Genomic DNA, 22527 nt, shown 5'->3' with positions numbered 1-22527 from the left:
CAGGGCCTGCAAGATGGAGTTGTTCCGCCAGGCTCAGGCTGACTCCCCTTTTCTTTTTGTATAAGAACTAATATGAAAGAGGCCTCCCAGCATTCTCACAGGCCCATATAAGATCAGCGTAAATAGCTGAGCCAATGAGCACCTACTGTTCCCAACCCTAGCCTTGCGGAAAGCCATCTAATTAGACTTTAATTTGTTTTTGACCTGTTTTTAGGAGGTAATTTAATTATTGTTTGACTTTATACTAATGTTATATATTTGATGTTAGCCGCCCTGAGCCCAACTTCAGACAGGGAGGGAGAGATATAAATAAAAGTTGTTTGTTATTATTATTATTATTATTTAAAAAGTACTCTCAGGGATTTTATTCCTACTCTGGGCCCATAACCTTTATGTGGAAAAACAGATTGAGGATTAATTTTGTAGATTAATCTTATTTCATGTGAGGGGTAGAAATATAAAAGTAATCTGGATGTGAAGCATTTTAGCAGAGTAAAACATAAAATTTGCAGTTTATTAAAGCTTAGGAATTAGGCAATTATCCCCTTCTATATATGTAATCAGTTGACCTTCCCCTCTTCAACTCCATCGCAGAGAATGAACCACATGCTTTTAGTAAGATAAACAGGAAAGGTGTTTACTTACATTTCAATGCAGGCAGCAAATACAGCAGTGTGCAAAAACAAACAAACCGCCTTATAACTTACAATAAAATAAATTAGTAGTCTTAGCTAACATGGCTGAAAGCAGGATTTCCTCACAGGCAGAAGGAAATATAAAGGATTGTCTCCTTTGTTACAGAGTTCCCACCCAGTGGAGGCAAAGGAAGTGACAACACACAGAGGGTCCACTCCAGGAAGTTCAAAAACTCTGTGTACTAACCCTGTGCCTGTCTAGCAAAACATGCATTTGTGATTTTGAGAGCAAACCCCTCAGTTTCCACCACATGCTATTTAGACCATTTTCTTCCACTTCATGGCAGAAATGGTAGGAGCAGAGAAGTTCTCACATTGGGCGAAAGATTCCTGCATTGCCGGGGATTGGACAAGATGACCCTCATGGTCCCTTCCAACTCTTGATTCTATGAGAAAGAAAGAAAGAAAGAAAGAAAGAAAGAAAGAAAGAAAGAAAGAAAGAAAGAAAGAAAGAATCATGCTGAGCCTTAGCTTGGGTCAAATTTAGGTTTAAGAAAGAAATCACAGAGTTTTAGGGTTGCCATATTTCAAAAAGTAAAATTCCTGACACCCGCAAAGTTGAACTTTTATGGGAAAACCTTCCCCCAGAATAGCTTTTGGAGCTGTTTCGGATGCTTTTTCCATCGCATTGCGATACATCCAGGTTTTTCCTGACATTTTGCCGGTTTGGCAAAATTCCCCCCATGCCATTTTTACACCTGGAAACCAGGAGATGTCAGGAATTTTCCTGACATATGGCAAGCCGACACAGATTTCCTTTAATGCATTTACAGTACCATCTTAAGAACCTAAGAAGAGCCTGCTGACTCAGCCCAATTGCCCACGGGGCACCAGAAGCAGGATTGGAGAGCAACAGCACTCCTGGTATTCAGAAAAGGTGTGTGTGTGTGTGTGTGTGTGTGTGTGAATGTTGTTGTTTGGTAATAATTGGTAATAATATTGGTAATAATTATTACCAATAATGCTGATTAATAATAATAATAATAATAATAATAATAATAATAATAAATTGTTTAAAAAGTAATAAATAAAATTATTCCACAATTAATGATAAATAGTATTGTTCTTATCAATGCCAATACTGTATAGGGTAATATCAAATGTCATTAAATAATACGAACTAGCATTATTAATTAATTAATTAATTAATAATGCTAGTTTGTATTATTTAATTATTAACTATTTAATAATAATTTGATTTCATAACTATTTAATAATTATAATTAATCAATAACAGCACCGTTAATCATAAACATGCCTGTTCGTATTATTAGTAGCAATAAATACTAATATTGACACGATCTCATCTAATTCATTGGGCTTCTTCTTGGCGGGGGTGAGGAGGAAAGAGATAAGATACAAAAAAAAAAGCTGGGGGAGACTGGCTCTCCCGGGTTATTGTGGGGATTTCCCCCCCCCCCTTTGCTTGGATGAGGCAGCTGTAGCCCAGCTGCAGCCACAATTTGCTCTCCGGCCCCCTTTCGCGCTCTCAGCACCTCTTCTCAACCCGCTTTGTGTTTCCTCCCGCTCCCTGCTTCCCTGCTCTTTTTTGTCGTCTTCCAGCCGAGAGAAAGAGTATTTATTTCAGGTAATTAATTTATGTATATGGAGCAGCTCGGATGGTGCTCCTGCTGTTAGCGCTTTGATCCTTACAAGGCAGCTTAAAATGTTGACTTGGGCAGCAGCGCCATTGGCAGAGGCGAATCCTCAGCTCCAGGCGGCGCAGCACAGCGAGCGCCTCGCAGAGAGTCGATCTTGGCTGCTACCCGTGGAAAACCGCGGAGGGAACCAGCTTAAACCCGAGAGTGCCGCGCTTGCAAGCGGACTGCAAATTGCATCTTCTCTCTCTCTCTCTCTCTCTCTCTTTCTCTCTCTTTGCAAATCCTCCGGACACCAGAGAGCTGCATCATTAGCATGTGAATTAGAACAGGATTGCTTTGTTGCTGTTGCTTTATTATTGACTTGTTCCTGGTTTTATTTCCATTGTTTTTGAAAATTGGGAACACACGCGTTAAGAGGAGGTTTCTTTTTTTCTTTTTACACAACCTAAGCAACACGGTGGTGCATCAGGTCAGCTTTGGAAAAGGCTGCTAAGGGTGAGCAGGTGGGTCCAGAAACAATTAAATCATCTGCATTGTCGTCCGAGTATCATAAACACACCAAAATTAATACAGAAGTGTTTTTTTTAAAAAAATAAATAAATTAAAAGCCACAACAAACCAACCTTTGGCATTTTTCTGGCCCAAGCATTCTAAAGTTAATTCATGTGGAAGCCTGTGTCCTGGAAGAGAGTTGCATAGCAAAGTGCCTTTGCTAGGACCTGGGAGATCAGGGTCAAATGGCCGCTGGGCCATGAAGCTCACTGGGTCACCTTGAGCCAGTCACCACCCCTCAGCCTAATCTACCTCACAAAGTTGCAGTAATTAAATGAGAACGGGGAGAACCATGGACGCCACCTAGAGCTTCTCCGAGGAAAAGGCGGGACTGAAATGCAACAAATGAATAACCTCCTACCTTCCAGATTATCACCTCCTGGCAAATAGAAGGGGAAGAAATGGAGGCAGTGAGAGATTTTACTTTCTTGGGCTCCATAATCACTGCAGACGGTGACAGCAGTCACGAAATTAAAAGACGCCTGCTTATTGGGAGAAAAGCAATGACAAACCTAGACAGCATCTTAAAAAGCAGAGACATCACCTTGCCAACAAAGGTCCGTATAGTAAAAGCCATGGTTTTCCCAGTAGTGGTGTATGGAAGTGAAAGCTGGACCATAAAGAAGGCTGATTGCTGAAGAATTGATGCTTTTGAATTATGGTGCTGGAGAAGACTCTTGAGAGTCCCATGGACTGCCAGAAGATCAAACCTATCCATTCTTAAGGAAATCAGCCCTGAGTGCTCACTGGAAGGACAGATCCTGAAGCTGAGGCTCCAATACTTTGACCACCTCATGAGAAGAAAAGACTCCCTGGAAAAGACCCTGATGTTGGGAAAGATGGAGGGCACAAGGAGAAGGGGTCGACAGAGGACGAGATGGTTGGACAGTGTTCTTGAAGCTACCAGCATGAGTTTGACCAAACTGTGGGAGGCAGTGGAAGACAGGAGTGCCTGGCATGCTCTGGTCCATGGGGTCACGAAGAGTTGGACATGACTAAACGACTAAACAACACCACCTTCCAGAAGTTTTGGACTCCACATCCCATGAATCCCAGCCAGCACAGCCATACTCTTCATTCTCAGGATCATACAGCTGAGTTGGCTAGGGTTGATGGGAGTTGTAGTCCAAAAGATTAGAAGGCCACCAGGGTGGCGAAGGCTGATCTAAATCACCCCTTGCTCCAATCCATCTCTTACTGGAGTTAAGGGCCAACTCATACTGCTTCATAAGTATTAGGGTTCTTCTTCTCTTTCCTGGTTTACAGAAATAGCCACATGAATTGCAGCTTCAGACATAAACCCTGCAAACCTGCATTGAGAATTTCATATTGTCAGTGAATAACTACTCCAGAGTGCAACACCAGTTGTTGTTTTTTATTTTATTTTAAGGGATCCAGAGGGGATCTGGGAAATTATAGGCCAGTTAGCTTAAGGTCTATTCGGGTGGTGGTGGGACTTGTGGAAAATGTTATTAAATACAAAATTATCAAGAACAGGGGTAACCAATGTGTTTCTCTCTGAATGTTGATGGACTACAACTCCCAAGGGTCATGGGTGATCAGAACTTTTTTTCAGCTGGAAATCGCCAGAACTGAGTTCTGGCACCTCTCAGGTGGGCACCATTGCCATTATCAGAGAACAGGGGAGGCCTTCATGGTGAGGCATTTTTCTACAAAAAGAGCACTGTGGATGAAGGTGTTATAGTTCATCAACTTCTGAGTTTCTCTGGGACACAGAGGCCAATTTTTATCCCCCACCTTGTACATCTTCATCAGTAAAGAGCTCTCTCTCTCTCTCTCTCTCTCTCTCTGTGTGTGTGTGTGTGTGTGTGTGTGTGTTAGGGTGGAGGTTGATTCCTGCAAGGCAGTCTTTCTCTTTGTTAACTGACTTTTCCCTGAACTTGAAACAATGCTTTGCTCCTCTGCACCTTGCAGATTATTTTCAGCCTCAATCACAATACTAGCCTTGGACAGTGTTTTCCAATCACTACTCTGAAGAAGAAGAGGAGTTTGGATTTGATATCCCGCTTTATCACTACCCTAGGGAGTCTCAAAGCGGCTAACATTCTCCTTTCCCTTCCTCCCTCACAACAAACACTCTGTGAGGTGAGTGGGGCTGAGAGACTTCAGAGAAGTGTGACTAGCCCAAGGTCACCCAGCAGCTGCATGTGGAGGAGTGGAGATGCGAACCCGGTTCACCAGATTACAAGTCCGCCACTCTTAACCACTACACCACACTGGCTCTCTGGTGTGCTGTTTCTATTGAGCTGCTTTTTTTATCCTGTGTTCCATATTTTTGTAAGTATTTGCTTATTTCCTCCTCACTCCCAACCCATTTTCTTCTGTGCCACGTCTTTTCAGATTGTAAGCCTAGAGGCATGAACTGTCTTTCTTGTTAATGATCTGTATGGTCGCTTTAGTAGCAATTTTTGCCTGAAGACTGGAAGAATGTGTGTGTCTTTGTGGCATGATTACTAGTGAGCCAGCATTAATTACATCTTTTTTATTTGTCACTGTGCTGTGATGGGTTCAAGAATAATTTCGAATTATGTTTTTTTCATTCATTTTCTAGTTCTAATCTATGACACCCACTCCACTAGCAACAGGCAACACTACAGAAAAGATTTTGCAATATTTGGAAAAATAGATTCCTGGAATCTGTTTGGTCTTTACAAGTTTCCAACTTTTTTTTTAAGTATAATTTTCCATGTTGGCACAGTTTTGTGTACCCAACTCTTTTTCCGTTCTCTTGGATGAGGCCACCATCTTGTGCTATGACATGCTGCCATTGCAGCCATTTTGTGACTGGAGCCCAATGCATTTTTTCAGAATTCTAAATGTTCCCATGGACCCCAGAAGATTGGCAATCACTGATTTGATGTGTGGGGGACTCGCGGCAGAACGGGTGCACTGGAAGATAATATGGAATTATCTCTGTAGTCATTTACATTTTTTGTTTGTTTTTCACTTTATTTTGTCTCACTGAAATATTTTCAATAAAAAATTAAAATAAAAAATATGTATGTCAGCAGTGTGAGCTACTTGGTTGTAAACTTGTATATGTGAGCCAAGTCACATAAGTAAAAGAGAACTGCTTCAATGTATTCCAGTGGAAACAGGAATGCCACCAGGATTCAGATCATATTGTGAATCTTGGCTGTATTCCAAAAGCAGCCGAGCAACAGCAAAAGTAGAGTCTGATATTTCAGTTTTCCATATTTCTGCAAGAACCATTTGACAAAGTTGAACAAAATTTCATGCTGAATTTGATGTGCAGCATTTGTCTGTATAAAACGTTATCTGAATGCATTCGCCGAGTATGGGGTTGGTCAAGCTTTGCACAAATCTCCTTTAATCCAGATTAAATACATTTCAGGGTCTGTGTGCAGAGAACTTCAAAAGAGATTATCCTATTTCATCCCAGCTCATGCTCTATCACTGGGACCTGGCTTGCTCAGGGACTCCCTGGCAATCGCCTCCCACAGTTCTGTCCATACATAACGTGAAACAAGTAGAGATTGAAGGGACCCGGTCCCATCTTCATCCTTGGTATCTCAAAATAAAAGGATGAGGTAGCAGGTGATGTGAGAACCCTCTGCCTGAGATGCCAGGGAGCTGCTGTCAGTCATAGCAGACAATACTAGGTTAAGATGTGCAAATTATCTGACCTGGTCTAAGGCAGCTTCAATAATAATAATAATAATAATAATAATAATAATAATAATAATAATTTATTTATACCCCACCCATCTGGCTGGGCTTCCCCAGCCACTCTGGGCGGCTTCAAAGAAATATATTAAAATACTGTAATACATCAAACATTAAAAGCTTCCCTAAAGAGGGCTGCCTTCAGATGTCTTCTAAAAGCCTGGTAGTTGTTGTTCTCTTTGACATCTGGTGGGAGGGCGTTCCACAGGGAGGGCGCCACTACCACTTCCTTATACTGAATACATGAATATAGAAAATACATCAACCCGGAGATTATATAAACTTTTTGTGGGTGTTCTGGCTGCGGGGCTGATGAACATGGGAGCACGGGGGGGGGGCTATGGTGAGTAGCCCCTCCCCCATGCCACACACACCCTTTAACCACTTTTATGCATTTGGGAGCTTCAGATCCCATAGAAGGCTACACACAAACAGTGCTGGATTTACATATAAGCTAAACAAGCTATAGCTTAGGGTCCCACTTTCTTGGGGGGGGGGAATTAAAGGTAAAAACCTGGATGTACATTTCCAAAATATAAGATAAAAAGCACAAGTGGAAAAGATTAGAAACCTTTGTTAAATTGCTGATTTTGGATTATCCAGGGGTAAAGGTGCTGCTGGTGGGTGATCTAAACGCAAGGCTAGGGCCAGATGACTCCAGTTTAGCAACCAAATACAGGAGCAAAATCTAGTTTCCTGAGACATCTAGACCAGAAGTCCACCAGACCCCAAGGCTATCTAAGGACCAATATTCAAACTAAGCTGGCGCCTGCCTTTTCAAATTTTCTAGGCAGCTAAGTTTACACATTCTAAATGGCTGCAGAAGAGGCGATATCCATGGGGAATATATAAAAAGCAAATAAAATAAAACCTACATTCAGCAACAATCTTTTGTGTTGTGTAGGCTCCTATGATGTAAATAGCCTGCTAGCCTGCTCCCTAAAATATCACTGGTTTTCTCATTTCTGTATAGCATATATTCAACACAAAAAACAGCGGAAATTTGTTGTTGACAAAGGACAACTGGACATATAAGGGACCCCATTACCTTCAGTAGCTGAGGGCCACACAAAACCTAAATCTGGCGCTGCAAACAAATAACCATAGGCACAAAGAACCCTCCTACTGTACATGTGGAACAGTCTAGTTGCGAGTGTGTGATCTCAGGTTTGGTTCCACCCCTCTCTTCTGTGTTCATGAACACCAGAAGTATAATGGCTGCATAATACTTTTATAAGCACATGAATCTAGAGATGGTATCAACTGGGGAAACAGAAGATTGAGAATATGGGATTTGAATGTAGGCTTGAGTGTATGTGTGCAGGCTTCAACTTGTATTGAACTTCGCTTGAAACTCTAGCTAAATGTGATTGAATCACCCAAAAGTTGCTAAAGTCGGATTGGATCTTTGGTTCTATCAGGAGTATCCCAGGCCATCACCCTATTTTTGTTTGTCTTCACTTCTATCTAAGAAGTCCATAGCCCTTTAAGCAGGCACCCCCAAACTCTGCCCTCCAGATGTTTTGGGACTACAATTCCCATCATCCCTGACCACTGGTCCTGTTAGCTAGGAGTGATGGGAGTTGTAGTCCCAAAACATCTGGAGGGCCGAGTTTGGGGATACCTCCCTTTCAGCTATGGAGCTATGACAGTATTTTATCCAACAACTCTGCAAGAAGTAAAGCTGCTTTCGGCTTCCAGTGTTGTGACTGGGAAGAGCAACACTTCAACAAATGTACTAAAATTAATAGATGAAATATTAGTTAAAGCATATTAAATAACATAATAACATAAAGTATCACTTGATTCCCTATTCAAAATATTATCTTCCTCCTAAATGTGTTTCCTATACAGGATTAATCCATAGGCGCCGACTCCATGGGGCTTGAGGGGGCTCGAGCCCCCTCAAAAAAATTTTTGGGGGGGCTCAGCCCCCCCAATAATGTCGGGCGGGCGCCCTTCCAGTAGAGCGCCGCCGCCGTCCCCCGCCTCCTCCGCACCTGCTCCTTCGCCAGCCAGCCAGCCGCGCGCCCTAATCGGAGAGCCCCGGCTGCCAAGGCACTGCCGGAAATCCCGCGAGAACAGGGGAATCCCGACTGGCCACACCTCCCAGCCAGCCAATCGGCTGGCTGGGGGGGCGTGGCTTGCCCTATTTAGGGCCGGAGCCACTCTATTTGCATATTCATGAGCTTATTTATTATTCATGAGCTTTCCCGGGCCCCCCCAATATTTTTTCTAAGTCCGCGTCCCTGGATTAATCCAATAGAATATACATCATTCTAGCTTAATTTTTCCAGATAATGGGGAAAATGTCTCCTAACACTGCAATCCTAATTGAGTTTAACTGGGCTTATTTCCAGGTAAGTGTCATTACGTATTATGTTATTATACAGGCTGTTATTACTTAGTAGATTCTAAAATCTTAACATTCCAGTCTGTTTACACAGAAGTTAAGTATCACTAAATTTAGTGAGGTTTACTCCCTGGTAAGAAAGTTTAGGACTTTAGCCTAATTTTACCTAATACTTAACCCTGAGAGCAATAATCTTACAATACTGGATTTGTTGCTGCACCTCTTTTAATGCTTAAATGCTTGTTAATACTGTTTGTTGTTTCTTATTACTCAGGACACAATCAAGCCAAAGTCAGTCATTTCCAAACCCCATTAATTTCAGCGGGAAATATTTAAGCTCATGCTTAGTTCTCCTTCTGAAATGAATGGGACGTAATTCAACTTTGACTGAACCGATCTTCATCTCCCCGTCCTTTAGTTGCTAAAGTTCGAAAAGGCCTAGAAGGCTAAAGAAGAGTCCTATACCTCCCTCTAGAGGCAAAAGTCAGAAGCAGCTACAGTATTTAGAACCCTCAATATTTGCGTGAAAGAAAGGGAGGGAGTGTGGGGACTCTTTTGAGCATCCTTTAGAACCCCCCAATTTTCCCGAATCCATTTTTTGCAGTGTATGTCATTGAAGCTTCCAGCGTTTCATACCACGGCTGGTTGTTCTCCCCCCACCCCCGCCTCCTTGTGCTTTGTTGATAATTGCTTATTGGATCTAGTGTTGCATTGCTAATTTTAAAAATCCTGCCCACAGACCCTTGTCATCAGCCCATAAATGGTCCCCAAGTTGGTGAGGCTCATTTGACAACAATGTGAAATTAAGCCTTTAGTGTCATCAACCCAGTCCTGTAGAACACCCTGCCCAGTAGCTTGCAGTCTAATTTCTCTTACGGGAACAGTTAGGGACAGAGACACCAGCATGTGAGGGCATGGGGAGGGGGCAATGTCACAACATCTGGATGTTGCATGTGAGCATCATGCCTCCCTCCCAAATCTGGGCAGAAGATTCCCAGGCTTTGGGAAGGAGGTGTCAGGCTTTTATACAGTGGTACCTTGGGTAACAGACACTTCAGGTTACAGACTCTGCTAACCCAGAAGTAGTACCTCAGGTTAAGAACTTTGCTTCAGGATGAGAACAGAAATCGTGGGCCGGTGGTGCAGCGGCAGCGGGAAGCCCCAATAGCTAAAGTGGTACCTCAGGTTAAGAATAGTTTCAGGTTAAGAATGGACCTCCGGAACGAATTAAGTTCTTAACCCAAGGTACCACTGTACTTTCATACTCTAATTTACCAGAAACATTTAGAGAACTGGCCTAGTCCCCCTAGTCTACTGACCACACTCCACTGGCCCTACCAATAAAGATTCAGCAGGTGACTCCTGTCCCAACCCTTAAATGCCTGCTGAAAAAAAATTCTATTCTGCCAGGCCTATGCAGGCAATTAAAAGTACCGTACCCCCCACAATGTTTTATTGATATTAGTTTTTAATTTATTTTCATTTTAAACTTTAAAAAATCTTTTTATGATTTTATTTTTTGGTTTAAAAAAAATTAAAAATATATCACTGTGTGATATATTTTTAATGATACAATGGTATGTAATTTTTTAATAAATAAATAAATAAACAAAACAAACAACCTGATGACACTTGTTTCTATCACTGTCTCCAGCAGAAATAAGGAAGACACACAAACTCCACTTCTTTTCCCCCCCTCCATATATTTTCAGGGCATTGTTAGTTTGCTAAAGGTAAAGGTAAAGGTACCCCTGCCCGTACGGGCCAGTCTTGACAGACTCTAGGGTTGTGCGCTCATCTCACTCTAGAGGCTGGGAGCCAGCGCTGTCCGCAGACACTTCCGGGTCACGTGGCCAGCGTGATGAAGCTGCTATGGCGAGCCAGCACCAGCGCAGCACACGGAAACACCGTTTACCTTCCCGCTATAAAGCGGTACCTATTTATCTACTTGCACCTAAGGGTGCTTTCGAACTGCTAGGTGGGCAGGACCTGGGACCGAACGACGGGAGCTCACCCCGCCGCGGGGATTCGAACCGCCGACCATGCGATCGGCAAGTCCTAGGCGCTGAAGTTTTACCCACAGCGCCACCCGGGTCCCTGTTAGTTAGCTACAATGCTACAAACCTGCTATCAGTTATGCAAGGGGTTTGCTCTGGCTACATTCACAGACAGAGAATAGCACATTACAGTGGTACCTCGGGTTACATACGCTTCAGGTTACAGACTCCGCCAACCCAGAAACAGTGCTTCAGGTTAAGAACTTTGCTTCAGGATGAGAACAGAAATCGTGCTCCAGCAGTGCGGCAGCAGCAGGAGGCCCCATTAGCTAAAGTGGTGCTTCAGATTAAGAACAGTTTCAGGTTAAGTATGGACCTCTGGAACGAATTAAGTACTTAACCCGAGGTACCACAGTATGTGTTTCAGAAGGGTGTCTCACAAAGGGACCCCAAGGTTGATAAAAGAAAATCTAACCAGCATTCCTTACAGACTAACACAACTAACAACTCAGTCTCAGGCACTCCTACTCAGAAGTAAGACTTACTCAGTGTAAAGGGACATCATCGCAGGTAAATGTGTTCTTCCCTGCCTGTGCCCTTCACACGCACCCACTGAGAAGGAGGCCCCATTCAAACACATGGATGAAATTGTTAGGAAGCTTTTCAGATCCAATGATTTGGCATACAGAATGTGAAAGTGCGCAAGATTAAATGTAAATAATGATGTCCCAAGACACTTCTTGTATCTGAGACAGAAACTCAACCCTCATCATGGCACACATGCACACATACACATATAAATTACTGCCCTTCAACAGAACCCCAAAATCTGTCACTTGTAAACATGATGTGAAAAGCAACTTTACATTTAGCATGCACGTTATTTAAGAGGCAAATAGCAGCAGGGGGGCATGGGGGGAGGGCTGCAAATTATTGGGATTGCAGCATGCGTGGAAATAGGAGTTTAAGTGGTCCTGATGTTGATGGTTCATTTGAAGCTGCCATTTGCAATCAGAGAAAATCCCCTATTGGTACTGGCGATGGATTTCCTTTCAATGAGAATAGCAGCTTCAAAGTAGCCATTTTAATCAGGGTAAAGCCCCATCCCCTGGCCATGTGCTGTGATCCTGATTATTATCAGTCCCCACCCCAGGAAGCTGCTATGCTTCACTATTCATACCAGAGGATGTTAAGTGGTGGTGATGTGTTAAATAAAGTGAGTACATGACAGAAGTTTATAAAATCATGTATAGTATGGAACAAAGTGGGTAGAGATGTGCTTGTCTCCACCTTTCATAATACTGAACCTGGAATAATCCAGTAAAGCTGTAGAGACTCAGGACAGAAAAAAGTACTTCTTCACACAGCACATACTTAACTTAGAATTTAGTGCAACAAGATGGCCACCAATCCACACGGTTTTAAAAAGGAAACATACAAATTCATGGAGGATAAGGCTATCAGTGAGTGCTTGTTGTTGTTGTTTAGTCATTTAGTCGTGTCCGACTCTTCGTGACCCCATGGACCAGAGCACCCCAGGCACTCCTGTGTTCCACTGCCTCCTGCAGTTTGGTCAGACTTTAAACACACTTACAACACTTTATGAGTCATGGCTTCTCCCAAAGAATCCCCTCCCCTCCAACATTTCTCCAATGGAAATAGGGAACATGCCGTTCCATAATGACAGTGATGCAGGTCATTGCTCTAGCTACATTCACAGACAGAGATGAGCACATTATGTGTTTCAGAAGGGTGTCTCACAAAGGGACCCCAAGGTTGATAAAAGAAAATCTAACCAGCATTCCTTACCCACTAACACAACTAACAACTCAGTCTCAGGCACTCCTACTCAGAAGTAAGACTTACTCAGTGTAAAGGGACATCACCCCAGGTAAATGTGTTCTTCCCTGCCTGGGCCCTTCACACTCACCCACTGAGAAGCAAGCCCCATTCAAACACATGGATGAAATTGTTAGGAAGCTTTTCAGATCCAATGATTTGGCATACAGAATGTGAAAGTGCGCAAGATTAAATGTAAATAATGATGTCCCAAGACACTTCTTGTATCTGAGACAGAAACTCAACCACCATCATGGCACGCATGCACACATACACATATAAATTACTGCCCTTCAACAGAACCCCAAAATCTGTCACTTGTATATATATATAAATTTTATTGCATTAGCCGTGTGGCCATAGCATGATATACATTAAAATAACAACATAAAATGGGGGTGGGGAGGTAAAGGTAGATATCGTCCTGGGCAAATACTTAAAGAGAGAAAACACACACACAAAAAAAAAACAAAAAACAACTGCTGAGGCTGGAGGAGGACCGTTAAAGGGTCCTTCAGCTCCTCAGATTTGTCCTAACTCCATTGTCCTTGTACAATAAGGCTACTTGGAACTTCGTTCGATTGTGCGGCGTATCGACTGCAGCTGTGGTGTTAAGGAAGAAGTTAGTGCCGCTTTCCTCTTCATCACACTAAGCAGGAAGTTAGCTGTCATCTCGGTAATCCAACAATCAGAATCCTGCAAAAAAAGGGACACTATCCAAGGCTGGATTGGGAGATGAAGCTTGTTCATGAGAGGGGTTAAAAACCGAGATCTTTCATCTGTCCAATTAGGACAGAAGAGCATTACATGTTCCATAGTCTCCAGGGCCGTGTCATTACAGGTGCATGTTCTATTTGCGATGGGAACTCTGGAATAACGACCTGACAGAACTGCTGTAGGAAAACAGTTGAGACTGGCACAGGTAAAGGCCCTTCGCTTAGCCTCCGAAGAAATTGTGAAGCAATATAGAGGGATCCCTTCAGGGGGTGGAATAGCTAGGGCTAGGCCTGAACACGGCCCTCTTGCATAGGAAGCTGTATTAGAGAAGTCAAGTTGCTGTAGTTTCTTTATAATTGGAGGTAGGGCCGCCGGGCTGATATACTCTGAGTTAAGAACAGTTTTACAATTCAAATTGAGAAGAGAGCGGAGTTTGAGGTTAATTGTAGTTTTCCAAGGGGAGTTATGAATATCTCTTAGGATCAGATTGGAAAACCCACCTCTAATTTGAGCATCCGATGCTAATAGGTGGGAGCTATAGGAAATGGCTCGACTCCATGCTCGTTTTACAATTGAGGGCTGGGCGAACTCGAGTCGTAGGGCTGCACCTGAGACACATCTCGGGACGCCGGAAAGAGATCTCAGAAACATATGAAGAGGGCGATCCAAGTTAGCTGATATTGCTGTAGTCCATACTTCGCATCCATATAATAATTTAGGGACAACTTTGGCATTAAATATTTGAATTGCTGCTGGAAGGTGTTTCCCGCCCTTCTGGTGGTAAAATCGGGCAATGGTGTTAGAGGTCGTGGTTGCAGCGAGAAAGGCAGATTGTAGATGGGTGGTCCAGGAGAGATTATTAGTGAATATTAAGCCTAGGTATTTAAAGGCTTTTACCTTTTCTAAGTAGCCACCTGTGATCTTAAGCGGCTTCAGCTTGAGTTTGCGGGAACGAGTGAAGTGGAGGACTTTCGATTTTTTATAATTAATATTAAGAGCTTCCGCCTTACAATAGGCGATAAATGCATTAACTGCATTTGCTAGGTCCGCAGCTGTTCTGGATAAGATGACGGCATCATCAGCATAGAAAAGGGAAGCAACGGGGTGGCCTGCTAAGTGAGGAGGGTACTTAGATGCTTGCTTCAAAGTGGAAATTGCATCATGAAGATAGAGATTAAACAATAAAGGGGCCAGGAGACAACCTTGTCGGACGCCCTTGGCCGTTGGAAATGGAGTAGTGAGGGAGCTGTTGGGACCACTTCGGACGCGGGCTGTGGTGTTTGAATAAAGGGAAATAATTAGGGAGAGGAGGTGCGGATCAATTCCCAGATGGGCAAGTTTGGACCATAATCTCTGCCTAGGAATAGAATCAAAGGCGGCCTCCAGGTCCATGAAAGCGGCAAATAGGTGGCCTTGCCTTGGTGCAGTGTATTTACTGGCAAGGTGATAGAGAGTTAGGCAGTGGTCCATGGTTGATGCTGACTTTCGGAAACCAATCTGTTCTAGCGGTAGAATATTCCTCTCTTGGACCCATGAGAGAAGTTCCTCCAGTAAAACAGCGGCAAATATTTTCCCCGGGATAGATAATAAACTGATGGGGCGATAGTTCCTAGGGTTGTTTGGCTGGCCGCCTTTGAAGATCGGAACTATTATAGCTTCTCTCCAGGAGTCGGGGATGTCTAGGGCGGAGGAGATAGCGGTGAATACAGAGGTCAGCTGTTCGCTCCACCAAAGAGGATCAGTCAGGAAAAGGTCCAACGGGACCATGTCTGAGCCGGGGGCCTTATTCCTTCGCATTGACATTATGATGTTGAAAATGCGAGTTGAGGCAAAGTTTATTGAGGAAGTGAGACTAAGAGAGCAGGAACAGGAGTCCGACGGGGATTGGAGGAGATCTGTAAGATGATTTGGAGAAGCAAAACTGGTTGAATAATAGGCAATCCATTCGTCAGCGGAAATCTGGGTAGCTGGATTGAATGGTGCCGAAGGTCTAACTAAGCGCCAGAAGGAGCGGGAGTCATGCCTCTCTACAGCCAAACGAAGAGTGGACCAAGCCTTAAGGATGTGTTGCTGTTTCTTGCAATGAATCATGTTTCTGTATGTCCTTTTAGTCTCTGTGAGCTTTGCACGGGTTTGGGGGTCGTTGGAAAATTTGATGATTCTGACCATTTTCCTAATTTGCCTTCTTAGGGCTTTACATTCCTTGTCAAACCAAGGCAATTCAGAGAAGAGGCGTTGGTGGGTAGGCGAGGTGGTGGTTATGTAAGTTGTTGAGAAAGCATCAAGTAATTTCCGGTATTGATCAGCGGGCAGGATTGGGTCAGAGGGAACTGCAGACATAACAAATGATTTTTGTATGTCCAGGGCAAGAGAGGAGCTGAGGCTTGTCCATTTCTTTGTTTTGTATACAGGGTGGCTTTGTACCGTGGTACTATAGTTTGAGGGGACTGAAAATGGCTCTTTTAGGTTTAACAATAGAGTCAATGGAAGGTGGTCACCACCAAAATATTCAGCCACTTCCATTTTTGTAGAAATTGAGAATAGCTCCGGCATCAATAAAATGTAGTCGACAACACTAGTTCCCCGGGAAGTGATGCACGTTAATTGCTGCGAGGACAAGGGAGTAATGTTACCATTCGCGATACAGAGATCGTTTTCCATGGCCAATTGGGCCAACAGCCTCCCCGACGCATTTGTTATAGGATCAAGAGAGCATCTGTTTCCCCAGGGGGGCTGCAGGGGCTTGTCCAGGAGTGCTGCGAGAGATACTATATCATCGTCGTTGGGACCTATTCTTGCATTAAAGTCGCCTAAGAGGATTTGAGGAAGTCACTTGTAAACATGATGTGGTCTAAACCACAGAGCCTAGGGCTTGCTGATCAGAAGGTTGGCAGTTCAAATCCCCGTGATGGGGTGAGCGCTTGTTTGTCCCAGCTCCTGCACACCTAGCAGTTCGAAAGCACATCAAATGCAAGTAGATAAATAGGTACCACTCCGGCGGGAAGGTAAATGGTGTTTCCGTGCGCTGCTCTGGTTCACCAGAAGTGGCTTAGTCATGCTGGCAACATGACCCAGAAAAACTGTCTGTGGGCAAATGTTGGCTCCCTCGGCCAGTAAAGTGAGATGAGCACCGCAACGCAGTGTCGTCCGCAACCAGACCTAACGGTCAGGGGTACCTTTACATTTACTTTTACTCCACACATCTTACTGGGCTGCCCCAGTCACTCTGGGCAGCTTCCAACGTATATAAAAACATCATTAAACTTTAAACATTAAAAAAACTTCCCTATACAGGATTGCCTTCAGACGGCTTAGGGGTTGGATAACACCATACCCTCCAACATTTCTTCAGTGAAAATAGGGACATCCTAAGGAAAAGTGGGACATTCCAGGATCAAATCAGAAACCGGGACAGCTTCTCTCAATCAGGGGCATCCCTGGAAAATAGGGACACTTGGAGGGTTTGGAAACCTGGGAACTGTAGTTCGTTAACAGTCTCCTAAACACTCTCAGCACCCTTAACAAACTACAGTTCCCTGGATTCTTTGGGAGGAGCTATGACTTTAAGGTGGTATAAGAGTGTTTTAAATGGATGGTTTGGATGTGTCCCTAAGAGTATCAGTCTAGCATCTGAGGAAAGGTCGGCATACCTCAAAGGACAGTCTAGGAAACTGGGAGGTTCCTCTCTTTTATCTACTCTTTTGCATACAGGCACATCAGCCTCCAGTGCAGGCTGAGTTACATCCCAACAATTGCAATACTCTGTAAGCCGTCTTGAGTTACACTGGAAATTATTATTATTATTATTATTATTATTATTATTATTATTATTATTATTGCTGCTGCTACTGCTACCACCACTACCATTACTATTTGTATACTGCCATATACCTGTAGATTTCAGAGCTGCTCACAACATAAAATTACAATATAAAAAACACAAAACCCATAATAAAAACAAAAACAAGCCAATAATTCCCCCCTTTGCCACACATTTAAAAGGGCACTCTTTGGAAAGAGTGGGGTAATGTTGTCATGGTAGAACATAGTAATATAATTTACTAATAATTATGTACCCTTCATTTTGTTTACAAAGCAATCCCAACATACTCATTTAAAAATACAAAATTATACAAAAAAAGGGTTTCCAGGAAATATGCTGGGAGTCAGTCATCTTTTGAATAAATGAATTCCATCCCCCCCCCTTCCCAAAAGCTCTCATGAAATTTCTTGGCATGATCAGTTTGTGACAACTTGTGTTTCCACACATGGTCCCATTTCCTTACCAAATATATTCCGCCTGTGGCTAAATCCAGCCCATGTCTTAATCAATTAAATCTTCCATTTTTCTTTTTCAAACCAGGCACTCAGGTTGCCACATGAAAGTCTTCAGACAGGTGTGTGAGCGTGTGTTTTGTATGAATGTTTACCCACGGCATGTTAATTGAGCCCTGTAGGTATGTTTTCACCACATTTTTGAAAAATAAATTGTATAGAAAATATATTTGTGTTCTTTCCCCTTAAAATATAGAAAAAATGAACCTCTAGACATCAAGAGTGTGAGATCAGCCCTTGTGGCCTAATGCAATTCCCTGCTTCTGCTTACACCTTGGTATTCTACCTCATTTAGCCTCTGGCCTTAGGAAAAATATGAAGTGGAATAAATCAGAGTATTTTCTCACCATTTCCAAAGATGTAAATTATTAAATGGTGAAAAGCAATGCCAATACAGACTTCCGTAATCTTCAAATGAGCTGTGCTTTATTTCTTACACTTGTGTGTGATAGACTGAAATAGAAGTTTGAAAACACTTTCTTAATGGAAAATATGGTTCCTCATAAATTTCATAACAAACTGTTCAAACTTTGTCAGAAAAAAATTGCCCAAAATGTTTCATTCTCATTGGCAAACTGAAGCAAAATGTTTTTTGTTTTAGAATAGATCATATAGTTGTTCTGAAACAGAACACTGTCTATACATATGTGTCGGGGTGTGGGGGTGTGCTTTCATGCAGTCTGAAATACCAATTGTGGCACTTTGAAGGGGTCTGGATGCCATAGCTACAATATCAAAAGGCTACATGATTTGATAAATGTAGGGAGCCAGCATGGTGTAGTGGTTAAGAGCGGCGGACTCGTAATCTGGTGAACCAGGTTCGCTTCCCCACTCCCCCACATGCTAGGTGACTTTGGGCTAGTCACACTTCTCTGAAGTCTCTCAGCCTCATTCACCTCACAGAGTGTTTGTTGTGGGGGAGGAAGGGAAAAGATATTATTAGCTGCTTTGAGACTCCTTGAGGGGAGTGAAAGGCGGGATATCAAGTCCAAACTCTTCCTCTTGCTCACTGGAAGGACAGATCCTGAAGCTGAGACTCCAATACTTTGGCCACCTCATGAGAAGAGAAGACTCCCTGAAAAAGACCCTGAAGTTGGGAAAGATGGAGGGCACAAGGAGAAGGGGACAACAGAGGACTAGATGGTTGGACAGTGTTCTTGAAGCTACCAGCATGAGTCTGACCAAACTGCGGGAGGCAGTGGAAGACAGGAGTGCCTGGCATGCTCTGGTCCATGGGGTCACGAAGAGACAGACACGACTAAACAACAACAACAAGGAGAATCAAGGGTGGGACATGTGAGTTTCATTAACAGACCTTTCCATATAGTTCATGTTGTGCATATAGGTAGATCACAATCAGTATGCATTGGGCAGTAGCATAGTTAGAGCAGGTCCCGTTGCTGAGGAGACAAATTGTTTGTTTTGTAAAAAGCCTTGCCTCTTCATTAGTTCAGTTTCGAAAGTATCTTGCTTCTACAGCAAGAGCAACTGCTACAGGACCACCGTCAGCAAAGCAAAATTCACACACACATTTCTGTCCTGGGTGCACAATCCTTTTCAGTTCGTAACTTCAGTGTGTTCAACACCACTGTACTGATTTGTGTTTCATCTGCTTCATATTTGTATCTATGACATGCCCCAAATCTTTCTTGTTGCCTGACCAGTTTTCTTGCTGCTGCCTTTCAATGGTGCCTTTATTCGGTGACCTAGTGAGAGGCACAGCTACTACCCAATGCATGCAAGCTAATTTTGGTGAGCTTCTGTGGAATGTCCTTTGGGGACAATGGGCCTTCCCAGCTATGTATATTACCATTTGATTTCTGTGATGGGCATTATTCTCTCTCTTGCTTCATTCTAAGCTGTTAAATTAATTTAGTTTATTTGTATTATATTATATAATGTTTTACGTGATATTGCATGGATTTATTTTCTGTATTTATTGACATTATATATATAATTTTATTTTCCCCAATATGTTTTTGAATTGCCACATTTATTAACATGCATTTGATATGTGAACCGCTCTGAGACCTCTGGGTATAGTGCGGTATAATAGTAGTAGTAGTAGTAGTAGTAGTAGTAGTAGTAGTAGTAGTAGTAAATGTTGTGAGCCGCTTTGGACACAGTTTTGTGGAAAGTGGCATACAAATGATGGTGATGATTATAACCTTTTTCACTATCCTATTGGTAGCTCAGAGCGCTAGAGTTCATTTTGATCATTGCAGGTTCCTGGTATTGCATGAGTGTGAAGATGTGTATCCTGATTTCCTTTGTCTCAGCAAACAGCTGCTCATTTTTTAATGCATTGTCTGGGATCTTTTGGATTTACCTGAACCATAGCTATGGATCAAATGCTAAGTGCATAGTTTTAACTTCCCTATCCTAGTTATCATTAGATTAAATTAGATTCTTCTTTAGGCAGACACAGTACAGTACCTTGGTTTATGAACTTAATCCGTTCCGGAAGTCCGTTCTTAAACCAAAGTGTTCTTAAACCAAGGTGTGCTTTCTCATAGCAGCAAGGGACTCAATTTACCAATGGAACACACTCAACAGGAAGTGGAACATGTTCTGCTTCCAAGGCAAAGTTCACAAACCAAAACACCTACTTCTGAGTTTACAACGTTCTTAATCCAAGTTGTTCATAAATTAAGCTGTTATTAAACCAAGGTACCACTGTAGACTGGTGTGCATGTTTATTCCCAAGAATAACATTAGACCCATCTCTCTATTCCTAGAATGTTGGACTGAGAACCTAGACAAGACGAGATTTAAATTAGGAGACATTTCACACATATACCTTGCTGATCCTTTGAAATGGGGGGGGCGGAGCATTTCCACATTTTAAGCAGGAAACTCTTCCCTGCTAGAAAATAGCTTTTGGAGAGAAACAAGAGCTTAATGAATTTCAGAGTGAAATGAAGTTTTATTGTAGGTGAACTCAATGGGAATAAAATACTTAGGAAACGAATGCAAGCAATGTGTCATGCTTTTATGCATCAAACCCACAATTGTTAACATATGAAGGAGACTTGTTTTACTGCAACTTGAATTGCACACTAGCAGATTGATTCATGAAGACTCTGTTCAATAACTATGTGGCTTTTCTGTGAAGTGAACCCATAAAATGTGCAGAACAGAAGGGCATGTAAGTCTGAATGGTCATTAAATGTGTAAAGATTTGTAAAAATCAAGCTGACTGAGAATAGCAATGCAGAGATTCTTCTGTGCTGAAGAAACAGATCTTATATCTAACTACCTATCTACCATTATCCATCTAGGTGCAAACACACACACAGTATAACTTACCGTATATTGCATTAGAAAGTGAAATACTGTATATGTTTCATCTATAGCCATAGATCTCTGTTACAACCTAGACTTGAATTTCTCAGATATGGGGATCAGTCGTTTCTTTATCACAGAATCTTAGGTGTCTAACTTTATATCTGTAGCGCCTGGGAGGGACTTATTCAGCCTGTAATCTTCATCTTGCAACTGCATTTACAAGATGACCTCATGGCTACAACATGACATGCAGCCAAATTTTGTACATTTTTTAAAAAAATGTTTTAATCTTCTGTCCACTTTGTGTATCGTCTTGCCTTATGAAGAGTTACTGAGAAATTGTTAGCTTGCAACAATTTTTTGGAATTTTTTTGGCCCTCCTGATAAATGTAGTCTCCAGTTATGGATTTGGCAACATATTTCATCCTAGCGCTATAAGAATTTAAGATTTCAAATATATAAATTAAATGTTCATAAATTTACAAGGCAAACACATACATAAGTATATAAACAACGTGTCTGAAATAAGTACAGGAGAACAATCCTGAAGCCATTTTGACGCCCCCGATCCATTTTGACTCTCCCAAATTGACCTCAAATATTTCTCTGCAGGGAAGAAGGAAATGGGAAAGCCTCTCCATTGTCTTTTGCTTACCTGTCTTAAAGGCATATTTGTGTATGAATAGGGTGAGCCTGTGACCTGGATTGAGGAATTGAAGTATTTGCCACCAAAACGAATGGCCAGGCTGCCCAGGTAAAGCAATCAGTGACCATTAACAGATATCCTGGCAGACAGGATTTCTGTCGTAGACTGCCTCCTCCTGTGATGTGTGTATGATGTTTTGGCGGGTGGTCTTGAGCTACAGAGTGGGCAGTTTTAAAAGTCTATACAGTGGTGCCTCGCAAGACGAAATTAATTCGTTCCACGAGTTTTTTCGTCTTGCGAGTTTTCCGTCTTGCAAGGCATTCGTCTTGAGAGGTACCACTGTATAAGGGCTTGCACACCATTGTTCTGGGTTCCTTCACCCTCCTGCATGTGGTGAGTGAGGACCCTGTTGCAACAGTTTAATAAAGATCAGGCTTACTAGCTGCTTTGCTTCTCAATATTCTCTGGTTGGCCTCTGTTATTTTCTCCTACCTACTTAAGGACTCTATATGGGCTCTTGGATACCCCACAAGGGAAAAGGAGCAGTTTTTTCTTTTAACACTAGCCATGGGATGAATTCCAACAGGGTGTGATAAACAGTTGTCGAAGAGCTCCTGAGTCCTGGGTCTTTTGTGTTGGTCCCAAGATCACTAGTCCCCCACTTTAAAAAACAACAGAATACAAACCAGACTATGAATAATTTTCTTGAAGCCGTTCATGCCATGCAGCTCACCAAACTAGAGTGGCTGATCCACAGGAGGAGTGATGCACAAGGGAATCATAAGAGCCAGCAGCT

The 22527-nt window shown here is 42.6% G+C and overlaps 1 long non-coding RNA gene across 2 annotated transcripts in view; it reads left to right on the top strand.

The window, feature by feature from the left end:
- Positions 1-22527, top strand: part of LOC309527274 — a 439252-nt gene that overhangs the window by 243312 nt on the left and 173413 nt on the right. The window lies entirely within an intron of this gene.

The sequence above is a fragment of the Podarcis vaucheri genome (genome assembly GCF_965113315.1).
Source record: "Podarcis vaucheri genome assembly, chromosome: 1".
Taxonomy (NCBI): Eukaryota; Metazoa; Chordata; class Lepidosauria; order Squamata; family Lacertidae; genus Podarcis; species Podarcis vaucheri.
This window is presented reverse-complemented; position numbering and strand designations above follow the sequence as displayed.